Source organism: Buceros rhinoceros, unplaced genomic scaffold, assembly GCF_000710305.1.
Source record: "Buceros rhinoceros silvestris isolate BGI_N320 unplaced genomic scaffold, ASM71030v1 scaffold2168, whole genome shotgun sequence".
NCBI classification, from domain to species: Eukaryota; Metazoa; Chordata; class Aves; order Bucerotiformes; family Bucerotidae; genus Buceros; species Buceros rhinoceros.
In genome coordinates this window covers 29,875-48,913 of record NW_010428565.1, presented here as the reverse complement: position 1 = coordinate 48,913, position 19,039 = coordinate 29,875, and positions in this window count along the sequence as shown.

The window sequence follows — 19,039 nt, the reverse complement described above, 5'->3', positions numbered from 1 at the left end:
AGAGGCTTATGTGTGGGCAATGAGGAATGTACAATTGTATCTTCCTGGAAGTCCCTTCTTATGAACGTTTATAACCCTGCATACACCATCCTGATATCCAACACGCAGATTTATACATTCTCATTAATGACTATCCTCTCCCCTTTGGAAAATAGCTATCATTCTCTCATTCCATGGCCTTCCACCACCACCCCAAATCTTTACAAAAGCAGGAGGTGCCTTGGTCCCCATTTCAAAGTGTTGGATGGACTTACATATTTTTACTTTTTGTACGTATTGTCATGTTTTAAAAACTTAAGATTTGAACACAATAATGTCTACTTTCTGTTGCTTTCCCCATTCATGATATTATTCCATTTCTGTAGTGCTATCAAGGCATGATGATAGAGACAATCCGTGTAATGAAATTGACCTGAACAAAGGCTTTTGTGCTAAAAGCTCGTTAACTTTTTCCAGTTGTCATTCATACAATCTAATATCTCTTCGTGCAAACTTTTCATTGTTAAACTCCATGCCTAAAAAGAAATTATTCAGAATTTGTTTTGGTTTAGTTTTTCTAATAGGTATGGTATTTGTTTATTGTCTTCCTTCCATAAAGAACTCTGGTGAAAAGCATCAAAGCATTAAGTACAGTTAATGATGGCTAGCAATTGGTTCTCAAGCTTTCTATAGTGTTCAAAATATATAATCTTCCTCCTCTGAAATATCGTACTTCTAATTTTTGTTTCTTGTTTTCCGTTTCTTCCAGTGTAGACAATAACCTAAGAATTCTTTGGCTAAGAATTCTTCGGTACTGTCAGTAAAGCTGTGCTGTGACAGTAACTACTGTTTGACAAGTATTTTTCCTCCAACAGCTAGACAATTAAAGCCACTTAGTTACTACTTTCTCTTCCTTTCAAGCATTGTTTCAGAAATGGTGTAGACAGTCATATTTTGGTCACCTTTAGAAGTTTGTTACACTTTATTAATAGCAGGTTAATTCAGCTTCTTAGTAGCATTTGCAGTTTTCTCTGTAGTGCATAATTCTTTTCAGATGAAAAGATTTGGGGAGCAATGAAATACATACAAAGATAATCCTGATCTATTCAGAATCTCTTGAAAAAATACCCATTTTACGCATTAATCATCAGTGTAAGCCTATTCTCTTATTCCTTTTGATGGTAATGATCATTTGCTTTGCCATCCATGAAGGTTACTTTAATAGTAACTATTTAGGCTGCATCATTAATTTGGTGACTCAATTTCCTCTCACTGCTATATCTGTGTTTTCGACACCAAGCCCAAGATTCTACTTTTTGTCCTCTTCATTATTTTTCACATGCCTGAATTATTTTTTACAGAAACCTTACATTTTGTCAGTTTGCAAACTTTCCCCCCTCTGTTTAATGTTTGTTTAATGAATTGCTAAGCTTAAATTTCTTTTTTTCTAATATTGTATTATGATTTTCTCTCCTGGAGCATATGATCTAAATATGATGCCTGCCATAAAAAATGGCCACTGTATGTCACTGACTTCACATAACTAATCATCTCTGAGTCGTCACATCCGCATTCTCCAGTCTCAGTAGGCTTGTTCTTTACTGCCTTGGACTGCCTCTTTTACATCTTTACGAGAACATCTGTGAGGGCCTTGAGTCCCTACAAGAATGGTTACCCTATTTTTATTATATAAATAGGCATTCTATAAAACCTTCAATGTGTAGAGGAGTTAATTATTGTATTTTATGGGATCTACTTATAATTCAAATCTTATCCATATGCACTGTGCTTGTAAGAATTCAAATATGCTGACTGGGCCATTTCTCTGGTACATTATAACAAGCAAGGCATAGAAACAATTTTTTACAAGCAGCAGTCTATTTTAACTCTCTGTCTAGATGTTGGCTTTTTAAACTCTTGGATGTGAAATTTGAATCTACCCATTGCTTTGTTCCGTGTTTTCCACACTGTGATAACAGGGCAGTGTTTGTGCAATAAGAGCTCAGACAGTTCATGCAGAAACCACAAAATATTTCATTAAGATACATCTGAAAGTAAACCAGCTGTTAAGAGATTGCCCTGGAGGTGACCCCGAAAAGCAGAAGGTTGAAAAAATCAAGGCAATTATGAAACTATGTGGTTCGCTCAAGACATTTCACCAACAACTTGTAAGGCTAATAAAATGCAGATGGAATTACATGTTCAGGTGTAAATTTATCACACCTCACCTGATGTATATGGCATTTTTGAGCCACTTTGTGAAGTCAAAATATTCAAATACTGCCTATAAGCACCTACATCACAGTAGATGCTTAACATCAGGTCAAATTTATTTTAGCATGTTGCTATTCTGAGATTATAACAATTTTGACTATTGAAATAACAGGGAAAAAGTTAAGTTTCTGTCTAAGCCTTGCATATTTATTCTGTTTTCATTACCACAAAACTCCACATATCTCCTTGGTCCAAGAAATATCCAATTTTTCTGATGAATTTATGTCTTACCACCTCAAATAGCTTACCTCAGATGGAAACCATTATACTTTCCCCAAGTTCTTACACTGCGATTTGATGCCTATCTGAGATGTAACATTCAGGAAATGTGTCACTGCTGCAGGAAATACAAGGGCATTTTCAGTCTGTGCTCCTTCCAGCAATACACACTGACTGAAGAACAGGCCAGCGACAAAGGAGCTTTGTGGACCCTCTGTTTACTCTGAAGGGCAAAATGTGGCATGTAAGAGGACAGACCGTTGCCTCTGCATTGCACTGATGTTGCCTCAGAACGCTTTTTTCCTGCCATTTACATCTTCAAATACACAATCTATCTCTTACGTATTTATACATAAGTGTAAAAAAAGATTAGTATATGACAGACTAGAGTGTTGCCATGTGACTAACATGTGACACCCAAACTGTGAAGCTTCTAAAGGAACTATATGTATTTTCTTTTTGTTTAATAATCCGGTGTATTGAAGTGTATTCTAATAATATTTGTAAATACTACAATTCCACACTACAATATTAATAAGAACTGTCTTGATTAAAAAAAATTTGTAGACTCCAGGAACAAAATATATAATAAAGAAAAGGTTAGTAAACTTAAAACTGTAAATCTAAAGAAAATAATTACTTATTAATGTATTATTTTGACAAAACAACTGTAAAGAAATATGCTGAGTATCCTGATTTTATGCAGTGAGACTATATCTGATTCCAGCTTCCTCAGGTTCTACAGAGACTGAATTCAGATGCACAATACTGCAAGAGATTTCAAATATGCTGTTTATTTATGTTAGTTATAGAACTTTTCTTTATGAAAAGTTCTTTTTTTGACTATCATCTTGAAACTTGAAATGAAATGTTAATTTTACCTAAAATAGAAAATTTATTTTCCTGGGAGATGTATAGAAATGTCCTCATCTGAATTCTTTACTAGTAAAATAAACTCTCAATAAAACAAAGAACATTTATTGTTCGTAACAGAAGTTGACTTTAGGCTGAAAAACACATACTAGCATCCAAAAGCAATGTTTTCCAATTTCTCTTTAACCAAAATTTGGTCTAAAATCCTGTAATTCTGAGCTAATTTATATAGTTACCTGCCATCATTTCAAACATTGTTTTATTAAATGCAGATATCTGAATTATGGTTGATTTATTTAATAAACAATAAAAATGGCTGTTTTTTTTTTTTTTAAGATTTCTAATCATATAATTCGGCACATATTTCATCACATTAAACTTTTTAATAATGTCAGTATAAAAGATGACTGCCCAATGGTGTTGCACTGATAATAAATTCAAGTTATAAAGTATGAGTTTTCTAACTCAGCCAAACTAATCTAAGATAAATTGTAATATCAATCAAAACTCAATAAGATTTCATCTCTTTTCAGATTTGACAAATGAGACAGTTTTAATTTCTGCAGTGTTTCAGGCAGTTTGAGACATGCATCTGAATTCTTTCTCCTAGAAATGGGGAATCTAAATTTGAACTTAATTCCACACTCTTCCTCAGGTAAAAATCCTATTGTTTGACTCATTATTTGTATCAAGTTTTTAACATAAATTTACCAACGCTTATAATTAACTCCAAGTACATCAACTGTAAGAACTATGAGCCTTTATGTTACTTTTAAAGCTTTAGAATTAATAGACAATAATTTCCTTGTGTGTATATGTAAGTTTTTATCCAAAGCTTTATCATATGTAACGTAAAAGTTCACACTAACTTCAGTGAAAATTGAGGAACGCTCACAAAAAGTTTTGGATGAGCAAGAGTACATTGAACGTTAGATACGTGAATTGTGCCATCGAAGGCAAAGAAATTATGCTCATTCTTAAAATGAGTATATGCTTGAAGAACCAGCCTTCACATTTCTTTAATCTTCTCTGGGACTGTGAACAGCAGAAATAAAATGAAGTTATTCTGAAATAAGGTGTTGACGGAATGAACCTGAAGAAATGTGCAGATGTATATCAGACTTCAGTAAAGAGTATGTCACACCACACACACCACACACACACATATGGAGCAATTCCCTGGAATGCAAGCTTCCTCCTGAAAGAGACTGAGAACAGATTTTCAGAGGGGCTGGTGAGTTATATCAATCTTTATGCCAGACTTGTTCAGCCAAACTAATATAACGGCATACACAGAAGGAACTCCCGAAAACAAGCAGTTCATCCATTCACAGCGTCTCCAGCCCTGACAGTTCGTCACTGTCTGCTAGGGTTGAATTTTTGAGCCGTTATGATTTCTCCGTAACAAATGAGGATGTACACGTACCACAAAAGATTTAGCACAACTACTCCTGTTCCTTCATGTTGGGATGCCTTTCTCGACAGCACATATTTGTGACAAATAGTCCTCAGTGTCTTAGGACGTGCTTGTAGAACTATATAAACTTTTTCCTTCTTGTAACAAATGTGCTGTAAATGACACGCACACATAGCAACATTACAAGTGGTTTCCAGGCAGAAGGAGCTTTGCAATACTGTTTAATTAAAAAGAAAAAAAGTCTTTTCCACTTCAGTTATTTTCACAATCTTTATTATTCGACTAGAATATGAATAAACTTATATTACATGCTGTAGAATGGAGGAGAGAAGGAATAAGACAGCTATAACCAATTGCTGGAAACTTCTTCAGCTTACTCCTTGTATATATATGTTTGTGCAATTCTGTGTGTGCTCAAGCCTTATTAGGTGTCTATGTGTTCTTGCAGGTATCACTACTGTGCATCTCTAATAATGAGGCACAGGCCTCAAAAGCCTTGAATACTCAGATTTATGATCAAGGAATCAAAAGAGTAAAGCAAGCCAGGACTTTTCTTGTCAGTCAGCAAAAATCAAATGCAACTTCAGGGAGCAGAGCAACTCAATAATTGATGCTGCTGAGGAGGCACCTGTATTGCTAAGATCATCTGCATCCTTCATACTGAGTGTGAACGGGAACAGAAAAGAGCTGGCAAAATCCCAAGGACAGTTGACAACATTGGATTTATCTTTTATGAAGAGCATGCACATGGGCAATTAGCACAGGACTGACTCAAATCTCAGTAATTAAGAAGACATAATGATCATGATAATGACCTGAGAAGTGGAATTTATTCACGAAATAATAGATGCCTGTACTCTTGGAAAACAACAGTATCTGCTTCAACCAGGCTGTTTTCCAATAAAATTTCTAGAATTAATATGCAGTACTGCTGACATCTCCCTGACCAACAGAAACAGAAAGGACCAGGACCTGAATCAGAATCAAATTTTTTAATTTTTTTTTTAAATATATAAAATACATGCACCTTATATGTATCTGTACACATGCTCACATGTACATATATTTCCTTGTATTGTTTTATCCAATTTTTCCCATTTCCCAGAATAGTAAAAAATTCTCTCAGTACAGTTAAAGGCCTGTTTAATAGTCTAATTCTCCAGTAGAATACCAAAATAAGGTGATTTATCCTTTGTAAATTTGCCAATTTCAACCAGAAACTGCAAGAGAATAATTAATGTTTCATGTTTGTGCATTTGCCTTTTGCCACCTTTAGTCTAGCAAAGGGAGAAAAGAAAAAAAAATCAGGTATCAACAAGAAGCCTTGCAAGTACGATCTTTTTTCCACAAGGAAAATTAGCTTAACACCTTCCCCTCTCCCAGCACACACACATTGTTAATATAACTACATTGTCTCTGTGGTATGCCACAATTTCATAATCTCACTTGGACAAAGTAGAAATTCAGTTATTGTTCTGATGCAAGTAAAATGCAAAGGCCGTCATGGTTAGTCATCAGAGATCGGATGTGGAAGACCGTATGCTTATACATGCCTGTGTAAAATCATACTGGTTAGAAAGAGCAGGATTGTCAAAGGGATATCGAGATAAATGTTACTTAGAAATAACAAGAGAACAAATGATCAGCTGAATTATACAATAATTCGAACCCATCCTGGGGGACTCTACTCTCTAATTACGGATTAGTTTGAGTTACTTGAATATCAAGGTATGTTATAAAATGGCAAGTCCCTGAAAATATTTTTGAGCATGCAAGGAAGGATGATGCGATGTTTTCTCATTTTACCTCTTACTACCAGTCCTAATGCTTCTGCACAGGAAAGTTAGAGAAGCTGGCACAAGAAACCTGAAGCTGGAGTGTTGGTCATGGCTCCATCACTCTGTCTATGAAACTGAACCCTCTGACATCCATTTGCTGTTATTCGCCCAATAATCATGCTGTGGAAATGTAAGGGTCAGTCTGAGGACTGGTACCTCCTGTACTCAATCACCTCTTTTCTCCATGAGCTCTACAGCTGCAATATGGGAGGTGTGTGTGTGGGTGGAGGGAGAATTGAAGCCTTTATTTTTCTGGGGATACATAATCATATAATTTTCTCTGTTGTTAAACAGTGTTACAGATCAGGTCTTGTGGCTTCTCATGTGATCAGAAACAGTCAGTACACTACACTACTCTTATCAGATAGCCTAGGAAATACAGCACTGCTTTCTCTCCTGCCCCCTAGTAGGAATATGCATCACTTTCAAATCTACCACAGGTATAAGCAATTGCATGGTCTTTGGAAACCTGCACTGAAAATATTTGCAGAGGAATTTCTGGCCTCTGAAAGAAGAGTTGTCAGCATTGATTTTCCCCACAGCAAAAAGGGTGAATATACGGCGCCTTTAATGCTGCATTTCTTCAGTACCTTTGGCACTTTCCTGCAATTTGAGCCAGAGTGATGTATAGTGTTGCTAGAGGGAACCAAAGTTTCCTTAGAAATGATGAATCTTTAGCCCAAGAAGGTTAAGATTTTGAAATGCAATTTAACATTAGCTGCTGGGTTTTGCTGACTCCTTCTACTCTTTTGAAAAAGAAATAAAGCTCATAGAAATACTGCTTGTGCTACAGGGAAAAGTAGTCCCCTGAAAGAGGGAGCGAGCCTTGACTCTCACTGCTCCTCCTTTTCTTTCTCTCTTAAGCCAATCACTAAAGACATTAATTCCTTGTCACTTCAGAGTCACATATCGCACATTACTTGAAGTTAGCAGTCATAGAAAAAATAGAAGAACAAACTATAAAAAAGGAAGAGGGCAGAGAGCTCTGAAGCAATTTACTCTTCCAAACTAACAAGATAGCAAAAAAATTTTTTAAGACAGTTACAGAAGAGTATACTGGTTTGTGGTTCTATAGAAGAAGAATGACTAAGGTCCCTGTTTCCTTTTTCATATGTTTTAAGTTTGGATAGAAGGGTTTTACTTGTTCGAATCTCAAGGAATGGAACAGGTTTTCCTCTGTTTGTGTCTGGCTGTTTCCCACCTTTCATCTCCCATCCTCCTGCTAGCTTTTCACTGCACTCTAACACAAAGAGTATGCCAGCTGTGACAGAAAAAAATTGCTGGTACAGCTGCATGAAAATTAGACAGTGACTAGGTGTCATCCTTACCGGTCAGTTTTTTTTTCGGTTTGCTTTATTAAGGGAGACATGGTTGTAAAAGCTTCTTAGGGAAAGGGTAAATAACATATCTGTCTTGAAATGGATGGTAGGAAAGGGTTCAAAACACCAGAAAGAGCTACTCTCTCCTTTTCTTCTGAAGAACCTGAGGAAGAAAGATAAAAATGCCAAAAATAAATACCTATGAGGCAGACGTGTGTTTCTACAGACAACATTGTAGACCAGTATTTTTGAAAAGGACACTATAAGGGATTTTTATAATTATTTGTAGACAGTGCCAAAATAGATATTTGGTAGTACAATTGCATTACGCTGCATGCCTTTGCTTCTAATTGTCTAGGTCAGGTTACAAATAGGTGCTAGACACTCCAAGTTCCAGTGGTGGTTGAGCAAATGATGGACTACCATTACTTTCCTACAGATAAACAGACTTTTTCTTTTGAAGCTTAAATCTATACTTTCCAATCATGTTCAGATGTAAGTGCTGTTTCATTTGCTTTCTATATAAGTACATTTTTGCTGATTTCATTAATGAAACAACTCTCATACTAACAATGTGCCCACCAGGCAAATGGGGTGAGGAGTGGAGATGGTGAGACAATTGCACTTCTGCTAGACACTAACTGAAATTAGGTTAGCACTGTATGAAAATAGATATATAAATTTTAAACTGATAAACAGCTGTCTAATTACTAGAGCTTAAAACATAATGGGAGTAAAACTCTTCTACATCCATACTGTGAGCTTCCCACAGAGAGCATAGGGATTACTTGCTGGCCAAAGCCTCTTTTTACAAATGAATTGAAAGGGATCATAGGATACATAAAGATAGCATGAATCCTGTTGAGTCAATGAGGAAAGCCACAGACATAAAGATGGGTTTATCAGTTGTAAGCTAGTTGCAGTCAAGTGCCTCAGAATAGTCACATTAAAATAAAGGAGCAGGTTACAGAGCCACAGTGAAGAGGACACAGTAGATAGATAGATAATCATTAAACTTTGGTGAGAAACATAGGCCAAAGGTATAGCATAAAGTAAACAGCTCGTTTTACATATGCTGGCAAATAGGAGGTGTTATTTCAGAATTGCCTCTACTTCCAAAAGAGAAATTTGTGTGTTAATAACATCCTACTCCTCCACTAGTGTGAACAATGTGCGGAATCCTAGCCAGACAGCATTGATATCATTCTGTTTCAGCATGCCAGCATAGATATGTGTTCAATGAACCAAGGCTGACTATTAATAATCATTGCTATTCCTCTGCCACTGTGCATTCTATAATTCACTCAAACAAAGTAGCATATGGTGGATGATATTTTCCAATTACTTTAGTTAAACAGTGTAAAACAAATGCAAGAGATGGTGCTTCCTGTTGCTGGACAAAACACCCCCCCGTTTACAGACAATCTGGGAAGAAATAAATGCTAGGACAGTTGTTCTAATATAATTGATTTTAAAGTTCTGTGGCTTAAGATAACTTGTTCTGCATCCTCTGATAACAGGCTACTATTTACCTCTGGTCCCAAGACCGCACCCTTATGCAGAGATATTTTCACATCCTCTTCTGGGTTAGGCTGTCTCCTGGCATCCCTTAGTAATTTTAGCATTGATTAGGAACGAATTCTTGTTCTGTATCACAAATATTCTCTGACTAGTAAGAACTAATTTGTATACCTGCATAATTATTTCAGAATCTTTAGTATTTTAAGCTGTATTTCCTCACTTATTGCCAACTGGTGTCAGCGACAGACAGGCTCTTTGATCAGTTACACCTGTACCTACAGTATTTTTCCTCTTTCACAATGACACACTCATGGGTTGTTTTTTGTTTTTGTTTTCTTTTATTTTTTATTTCTAAGCCATACAAGTAAGACAAGGAAAAGAAGGTCGTTCACATTTTAATGTGATTTTTCTGCATTTACCTCCTAACCTCCCTTTTTTATTCCGGCTGACAGCATCATCCCGAGGAACATTGTCAGGCGCAGTGAACCAGGTCTAAAAGGTCGGCAAGAATGTACAAAATAAAAGGAAGAGAGACAGAGAAAATCACTGAAAAGTAAGTGTTGTCTTCTTCCTCCAATTTTTCTCAAAATTCTGGACATCCAAGAAAGTAAGTACCAGAAATTTTAAAAATTCCTAATTTCATGTGAGCTTGATAGTTCGAAAGTACCATGGAATTGCATACCTAGATCGTGTCTGTTATAAAAATTGCACTTTAATCCTTGTATCAGAGACTTTTATAAATACGGTCTGAATTTGTTACTATTAGCATAATGCTACTGTTACGTACAAAGTGTGTTATTACAATATGTTACTACCCTTGCGTGCAGGGCCTGATCAAGCTTTCCATAAGCAGAACTTCCGTGAATTGCAGAAGGAATTTTGCATGTTGGAAATTTTCAGAAACAGAAACAGAACTGTATAAGCTGGGGAGTAAGTAGATACTTAGTAGATACAGTAGCGGGAATTGCAGCAGGAAGTTTGCATGTTGGAAATTTTCAGAAACAGAAACAGAACTGTATAAGCTGGGGAGTAAGTAGATACTTAGTAGATACAGTAGAAGGTACTGAGATACAATATAGTCCCTTGAACCATCTGTACTAAGTGATTGCCCCTAGTTGTCTTGCAGTGTGGCATTATGCAGCTCTGACTCCCTGTCTTAGGAAGTTTATTTGCAAATGGATATAAGAGAGGATGTTTGCTATGAAGGGAGGGTAGATCTCATTCCTTGTGAGAGATATTAAAAAATAAAAAGTCATTAAACTGCCCGATATAGCCAGCAATCAAATTTTAAATAACGAACAACTAGAATAACTAAATCTCACTTTTTAAAGTTGTGCTTTATATACCTTTTGTATACCTTTACAAAAGGAAAGCAAAGCTTTTCCAAAGATTTTCTTTCCTACCTACTGCAATTTATTTGCTGAAGTTTAGCAGTTTTAGTGTGTCTCTTCTGAATGGAACTGCTGGGCTTAGAGGGTTGTGATCAACAGCACAAAGTCCAGCTGAAGTCTAGTCACTAGTGGTGTGCCTGAGGGGTCAGTCCTGGAGTCAGTACTATTTAACATCTTCATTAACGACTTGGAGGGTGGGACAGAATATACCTCAGCAATTTTGTAAATGATACAAGACTCAGAGGAGCTGTTGATTCACCAGAGAGTTTTGTTGCCATTCAAAGGGACCTTGACAGGCTGGAGAATTTGATAAACTGGAATTTTCATGAAATAAAGGGAAGTGCAAAGTCCTGCACCTAGAAAGGAATAACCCAGGCACTCAGACATATGGTGGATGATACAGGATGTTGGACAGGGTGGGGCCCAACCAGTTGGAAAGCAGCTTTGCAGAAAAGACCTTGGGGATCTTGATTGACAAGATGACCAAGGTGACCAAGAGCCAGCAGTGTGATCTCGTGGGCAAGAAGATCAACATCCTCTCGGACTGCATGAGGAAGACTGTCATGAGGAGGCCAAGGGAAGTTTTCATTGTACTCAGCTGGAGGGAGTCATTTAAGTCCTTCTTTAGAACTGTCCTGTAGGCTGAGGCTACCTCTATGCTTATGAGCTGAGCAGTGCTGGGACCCTTTCCTGGGCCAGCTGGCATAGATGGGCCACATCCCTGCTTCTAAATTCTTTTACTATCCAAGACAAGATATGCTGCATGCAGAATTTCTGTTAAAGATGGTTCCTGGCCCATTGTAGCTTAGAATCTTCCCAGAAACTATTCAGGAAAGTGTGATTTGCCAAGGAACGATGCTTTGCCAGGGACTGTTGTAATAATTAAACAGTCCAGATGGTTGTCACTATTTAGTTTATGGATACAGTAGTGGAACAGATGTAGTCTCATCTTACATAATTTAATGGCCAAAAATCTGAACTAACCACACGAGCCTCCCTTAACCTAAATAGGGCAGTGGTGGATTAATCTCATTTTAGGTGATACCCTGTTCTCACCACTGACTATGATGCAATTTAGAGTGATTTAGGGTGATCATCTTAGATTAGAAAACTAGTTGTAGTCTGTTAATCAGGGAAGAGTTACATGCTTAGGGACAGATTGTCAAAGAATATTCAGGTGTCAGGGAGGTGATGGATGCTTTGTGAGGGTTTTAAAAGCAGACAGATCCTTAACTTCTACCCAGTCGTCTACAACCATTGCTTAGTAACATCTTCTAGTAATTTTTTTCCCGGTCTGAACATGAATCAGAAGTAAAATGTATCACAGATCACCACTAATCAGTCTTTGAGGAACTGCACAGCTAGGAAATAATGGGACTTCAATCAAATTCAGTTAATTGCAAGCCCAGAACCTAAACTGCGTGAATGAGTCTGTTAATCTTGAATAAGCAGTGCCAGAAGAGGGTATTTATTACATTAGTCTGCCTCCCAGTGAAATGCCATCCATGAATAAAGATTGCTTGAATATGCAGGGGGATACATGATTGGCGGGGGGTTAATTTCAGTTTTCTTGCTGAAAAAAGAACCAAAGTGAATAACAAATTCATCTTCACATGTCATATGTTTATTCTGTGAAGCAGAAAGGATGATGCGTCAAGATATGAGCATGTCTTATTCGCAAAAATCTTCCTTTAAAGGCAGCTTGTCCACAAGTGCAGAGAGCTGATCCTATTTTGTTGGGAAATGGTTTTAAAATGTTACCAGGGACCTCATGGCAGGTAAATAAGTGTGATGATACAGGTAACTACATAAATACAATAATTCAATTTCTGGTTTAAATCAGCAGGACAAACATCATGATTTCCAGGAGCAGATCCGGGTCCTCAGTTCAAGAATTATCTGAAAAATGACGGAATTGTTACTGAAAGATGAACTCATTCACAGATGTGAAAGGTTTGTCATGTGCACATTCTTTCCTTTAAACTTTAGTTGCTGTCTGGTGCTAGAATAATAACAGTTCTCTTGTTATGTCGGGATATCATGTTTGAAAAAATGACTAATTAGTAAAGACTTTTGTGGCTTGTCGGGAAGAGGATTTAGAATAAATTCTTGTCTAGAGCAATTAATTGAAATTGGGAGGGGTACCGTATGTAGATGTGATTTCCCCCTATTAATTAGAAGCCTTAATTACTTTGATGAGAGACCTCATTACACCACTTTTGGGAAGCAATGGAAGGAAAAAAATTAGAGCTTTGGAAGGCCAGTTATGCTAATACCAAAAACCTTTATTTTTTTTTCTTGTTTGCCCTTATAGCATTGCATAAAAGCTTTATCGGATTCAGATCTGAACTTGTGTGGAAGTTTATTTCATGCCTGAACCCTAATGAACCCAGAATAAATTTGTCCAATGTGGGGTTTTTTTTGGTTTTTTTTGTTTTTTTTCCTTTAGCAAGGGCAGCACATCAAAGCATCTTAGAACTTACGGGGACTGGCAGAGAGAATGGTCCTGCAGGGGAGCTGCGCTATCTGGGTCTTGTGATCTGCATTTAGTTCCTGCCAGCCAAAGTTTTCTTGTGAAATCTAACATCAGCTACTTAATATTTCTGTGCTTCACTTTGCCTCCTATGTAGAATAGCTTTCTCTTTTCTGTTCATCAGGCCTGACAAGTTAGAAAGAAACGACAACCACAAGACACTTGCACAGGAGTTCATCCAGTGAGTCACAGCAGTCTTGTCTGGAGAAGGGCAGGGCAGAGGGCCCTCTGTACAACACCGCATGCAAATAGCCAACAGGATGGGAAGCTAAACAGACAACAATTTAATTAACTGTGCTAATGACAGCTTAGTGAAGGCTTAGATTGCCTCGATAATTTGTATATGTACTGTTGTACCTCTTGTGTAAAATCCTAGCATAGGATAGCTATATGTGCGTACAAGAAAGACAGCAGCCTTCCTAAAACTGCAGTTACCTAAATCTGCCTTTAAATGCATCCGTGTGGTGAATATTCTTTATTAGGATAGGAGGAAGAAATACATCTGTTCTATTTAAAACTAACCAAATAAAATAATTCCTGCTCTTTTGTATAGTTCTTCACAATACTGAAAGCAGTAGCATATTTTTTATTTCCAATGAGTTCTTGTTCTTTTCAGCTGCTACTATAACTCCCCTGTTACCCCTGTCATTTGATCTTTTTTTTTTTTTTTTTTTAAAACTTTTTTTTTCTCTCTCTGAGTTTTAACCAGGAGTGAGACACTTTGAGCTGCCTCCGGTTTTTTTTTTTTTTTTTTAAATCTGTCCCTCCTCTTTATCAGTCTCACAAAGGTGCTGGTCTGCATTTTAATGAGATGATCTGTGGACGCTTGAAAGTTTGCTGAATGCTGTCAACAGTAATGAAAAGCCTTTAATAGCACCCGACAGCAGCACAGGTGTTCGAACTCTGTGGAATTTAATATTTCCTGGTACTAAGACATTAGACCAGACTTCAACCTGTTTTTTTTCTATTGTGATCACAGCAGTCAAGTTGCCATTTCCTGTCATTCTGAGTCAGCCCAGAGGCTTACGTACCTTTGGTAAAGCAATGAGATGTTTTTATTAATTTGCCTGTCGAGTGGTAAATGTAAGGTCATGCTGTAAAGAAGAAAAGATAAAGACTGCATGTTATTTTTGAGTGTATAGCAGGCTCAAAAACTAATGCCCAGCACCCCAAATATCAGCAAAATATCTTAAAGATGTAAAGTTTGTGGTTTTATTACTGCTGCTTGCAGTGCGTTGTCTTACATGCAATCAGACAGAATAAAACCCGTTACTGCCAAACACCAGCTGTGTACCATTATCTTGAATTTCATCAAACATCCATCAGTCATTAATTCTGTAATGTTCTGAATGTACTTCTAAACCACTAGATAGCACGTATGTGTCTAGGTTAAGATGAAAAAATTGGATCACATTTAATCAGAAGGAGACTGGTTTCACAATTAGGGTTTGAGACCTTGAACAAGTTCATTGCTTTTCTTTGTCTTCATCAACCATTAGTTGGAAGGGATTCTGAAGCAGGTACTGAAGCAGAGGGGATACATTTTTAAAAATTAGTTTTCTGTTTCGGTCAGTGGTGTCCGACTTTTTCTAGTTTGCTAGCAATAGTACTTGGGAAGGCATGTGCTGCCAGCAACATCTGACCTTACTCCGCTCAAGAATATTTCAGATTTACCAGCAGCTGTGGCCCTCTGGTGTTATTGGAGCATCTTGCAGAGAACATATTTCCTGTAAATTATATTGAGAGCCATTGATAAATGTGAATTTGTGTTGTGCTCATCTAACACTATGCCCTTTACAAACATCAGTGAAAAATCTGTGGTTTATTATTCACTAAACAAAAAGCACTAAGGAAATGACAGGTTTTTTTCAAACATCAAGTTAATGATGAGCAAAATTCAAGCACTCTTTTGATAGAGTCTAGGATAGGAAGGTGGAAGTATTCAAAGCAAAACTCTAGTAGGTGTAATCAATGTCAAACGTTGATGTCTCATTGCTATGTAGTCCACCTGCTTAGGGTTTACTTCAAATGTTTTATTGCACAGGCACCTTTTCCCCCAGATTTTATTTTTGTTTGAAGATAATGTGGGTATTATTACGCAACAATTTGCCACAATTTCTCCCAGTCTTTCTTCTGTTTACACCTTCAGTGAAAACTGATCTCTGAACAATGCTTAAATGCTTTTAATTATGCTTAAGTTGGTTGTAGCTTACTACATGTCTAAGTATTCTCCTGAAGGGGAAAATACATTGAATTGGGTACCATATGATAAAATAGATATTTGCTGTTGAATTAACAGGGAATATTGCTAATATCTTAAATACAGCCAGTGTTTCCCATCCTAAAAGAAAAAAAAACCTATCCTGAAGTTTATTTAAAGCTAAATATTTATTATTTTTATACACTGCAGACAAAGATGTTGCTGCATTTGGCAGATTGTGGCTACAGAGGAATTTTAATTAGGGCAAATCTCATTACATTTACAATTCACCTGGACAACCAAGCCAAGACCTCTGTGTGCTTTGGAAAATATCATCAGACATGTAGGTCTTAAAGTAGCCAAGATCTTAATTTTGCAGTTCTTCCAAAGAATCTGCCGTCCTTCTGCTGCAGTAACTGCAACTTCTGGGATGACAGCACGTTTCTGTTTAACACTGGTAATCAACAAACGCTGTCTCAAAGGGAATAACAGCATCCATTAAAGGAATACTAGAAAATAGTTTATTAGTGGAGGAACCCCACCCCTACCCATATTACTCATACTTCGATAAAGTCAATCTGAAAGAAAGGTGAGAAGAAACATAACTAAACCCCTGGGAATATGTCAAATTATTTCATCAATACATATTCAAGTTTTATTTAGTGTCTGACAGCCATGTAACAACCGAAAATATCTGTGATACTCAGTGCACTCAAACAATGTAATTCTTGGACCGTTCGAAAAGAATAATTTGCTGGCCAGAAGGCAACCAATATTTCATAACAACCTCTTATTCCCCTTATAATTCTGTAAACATGGTGCAATAGTTAGGAACATCCCTTGATGATTATTTTTGTCCTCCAGTCCTTATCCTGCAACAGGCTTCACCTCCCCTTAGTCAGGGCTATATGCACATAAAGTTAGAGAGTTGAAGTAGTGTGTTGCAGGACTTGCAATAAACTCCAGTGATGGGATCCTCAAAACCAAGGTTTAGTCTGTTAGCAATCTCATTTTTCACCATTAGGGAAATTGCAATCCAGTCCAGCAAGAACTTGGCAGCGCTAGCATGAGTGTGTGAATTCCGTAGTTATAGTTGTGCATGTACGTATATACATAAACTAACCACATTTATATATATGCTTATTTATATTAATAACTTGTATCTATATTTATAGTTTTCACCCACATACAAAACCAAAATTCTCTGTGTTTATACCCAAATATATTGGAGTTTAAGTATTTATTTTTAACCTTAACCACTGTGTAAGCATTACAAATAAGCATGCACCCCTGTATTCGAGTTTGGGTGTACAAAAAAATCTCATTGATTTAGAACACCTTTGCCTCTCCTGGATTTTAATCCCTGTCAGAAGTTTTAGTTCATCAGCAGACTGTGAACATTGTTAATCAGATTTAAGACATAACATACAATACTGCTAACCCTGTTATGCAACTGGACAGCTTGACTTAGGTCTACATCAAGCTGAAAAGAACCAGTCATCAAGTCTCATTTACCAGCTAACGCAAAAAACCTCCTTTTACTGTCTTTTCCACTTCGTCCAACTCATTGCCCTTAATAAGTTCTTAGAAGACTCTGCATCTGAAAAGGACTATAAAGATAAGAAGAGGTAGCTTGCAAGGATAAAAAATCCAGAATGAGTCCTTCATTTACCCTTTCTTTTATAAATTTGGTTTTCATTTAAGTAGTTCTTAATATTCAGTAAATTGCTTTTTTCTGTAAATAGCACATGAATAAGTGGGGAAAGTTAACATCAGGTGATATTATCTAAAATAGGCAATCAAATGATTATAATATGGGTTAAATTATTTTAATATGGGTTATAATCATTAAGAAAAACATGAAATTATGAGAAAGTAGAACTTTTTTTCATATAGATGTTTCTGTCTCCTACTCGGTGGACAAGGCAAACCTGAAGGATTTCTGATTCGTTCTGGAAATCTGTACCTAAGAAGTATGGGGTCACCGGAGATTTTTGAGAGGCCATCGGCATGGTCATCTGTAGAACAAATATCCAGATGCATCTCTAGAGTCCTCATGGTGTCTGCTGTTTTTCCTGCAGGTGTACGGGGACAGAGATGGGTGTTACACCTAAGGGGATGCTCCCTCCTTCAGGCAGTTTGTCAGATACAGTTTTCCGTGGAAATGCAAGTGAAACATTGTCACTAGGAGCTGAAACTGGACAGTTTAATTACCTTTGGCAAAACATGCCCTAGAATGACTTGGCTATTGTTGACGCTTTTGACACTTCAGTTTTGCGAAAGAAGAAGGAAAAGTTTTCTTGACACAAGTAGGTTAATGTATGAGTATGCATATGTGGAAGTCATATTCCTATCTTAAAGAAAAATTGTGGTGATTAGAAAAGAAAGATTAATTAATTTAGGAAGTTTGGGTCATTTTCTAGATGTTTTTAGTTTTGTAAAACAAGGTCAGTTGCCAGGTTATGTTGCATCTCTAACAGAGTGTTAAGAATCAGTAAGTAAATAAATAAGTTGATCTAAAATAACATCACAGAATCAAAGAATGTCTGGGTGGGAAGGGACCTCTAGAGATATTGTCCAGCCCCCCAATACAGAATATAAGTATTCAGTGCTCTAATCAGTTAAATAAATCTGGACTGAGAGCATTCAAATAAATCTACGAAGTAGATAATAAAAGATGTAAAAAATACATAGGAAGGAGGCATGCCCGCTGCCTTCCCTGAGGTAGTGCTTATTGATACTAGGATATCCGCTTTGCCTGGCTGTGTTATACATGGATACGATTAAGCTGCTAATTAGTCTACTGCCATGCATGGTACCTGTTTAAATAGAGATATCTTATATCTCACATTCTGTTCTGATAAGCCTGAGACCTCCATGACAAATTTTCCAGCGACCGACCAGAGATATACCTAACAGCATAGCATGTTTATTTAGTCCTATTCCATCTGAATCTAACTTCATAATAAGTATCATTAAATGATTCATAGCCTACTTAGTCTGTTCTTAATCACCAGTCATTGTATTGCCAATCTGAAATTATGCTTCCAAATCCTATGACTTGCCTGATCAGTTATAGATACGTAAAATAAAATAATGCAATCAATTGGGTTTGCTTTAACGTAAGGAAATAATTATTGGTGTAGTACATAGATCACAGCCCCTGTTATGTCTGCCCCCTTTTTACTGAAGACAAATGATAGACTTTACTTGTGTTCATATCTTTGCTGAGATTATAAATTGTACTTTTTCCAACCAGATAACAACCTCAAGAAGCTTATTACGCTTCTGGCAGGTTGGCTATTCAATTTACTTAGTCACAGGGTCACCTTTTTTGTTTTAATACAAATTGCAGAACATTAGTTTTTAAAAAAACAAACCCTTTACCGAAGGAGGAAAAAAATAAATTCTGTATGTTTTATAGGCATTAAGTCCCAACAAAGAGATCAGGTTGCTTTTGTCATCCAGTATAACA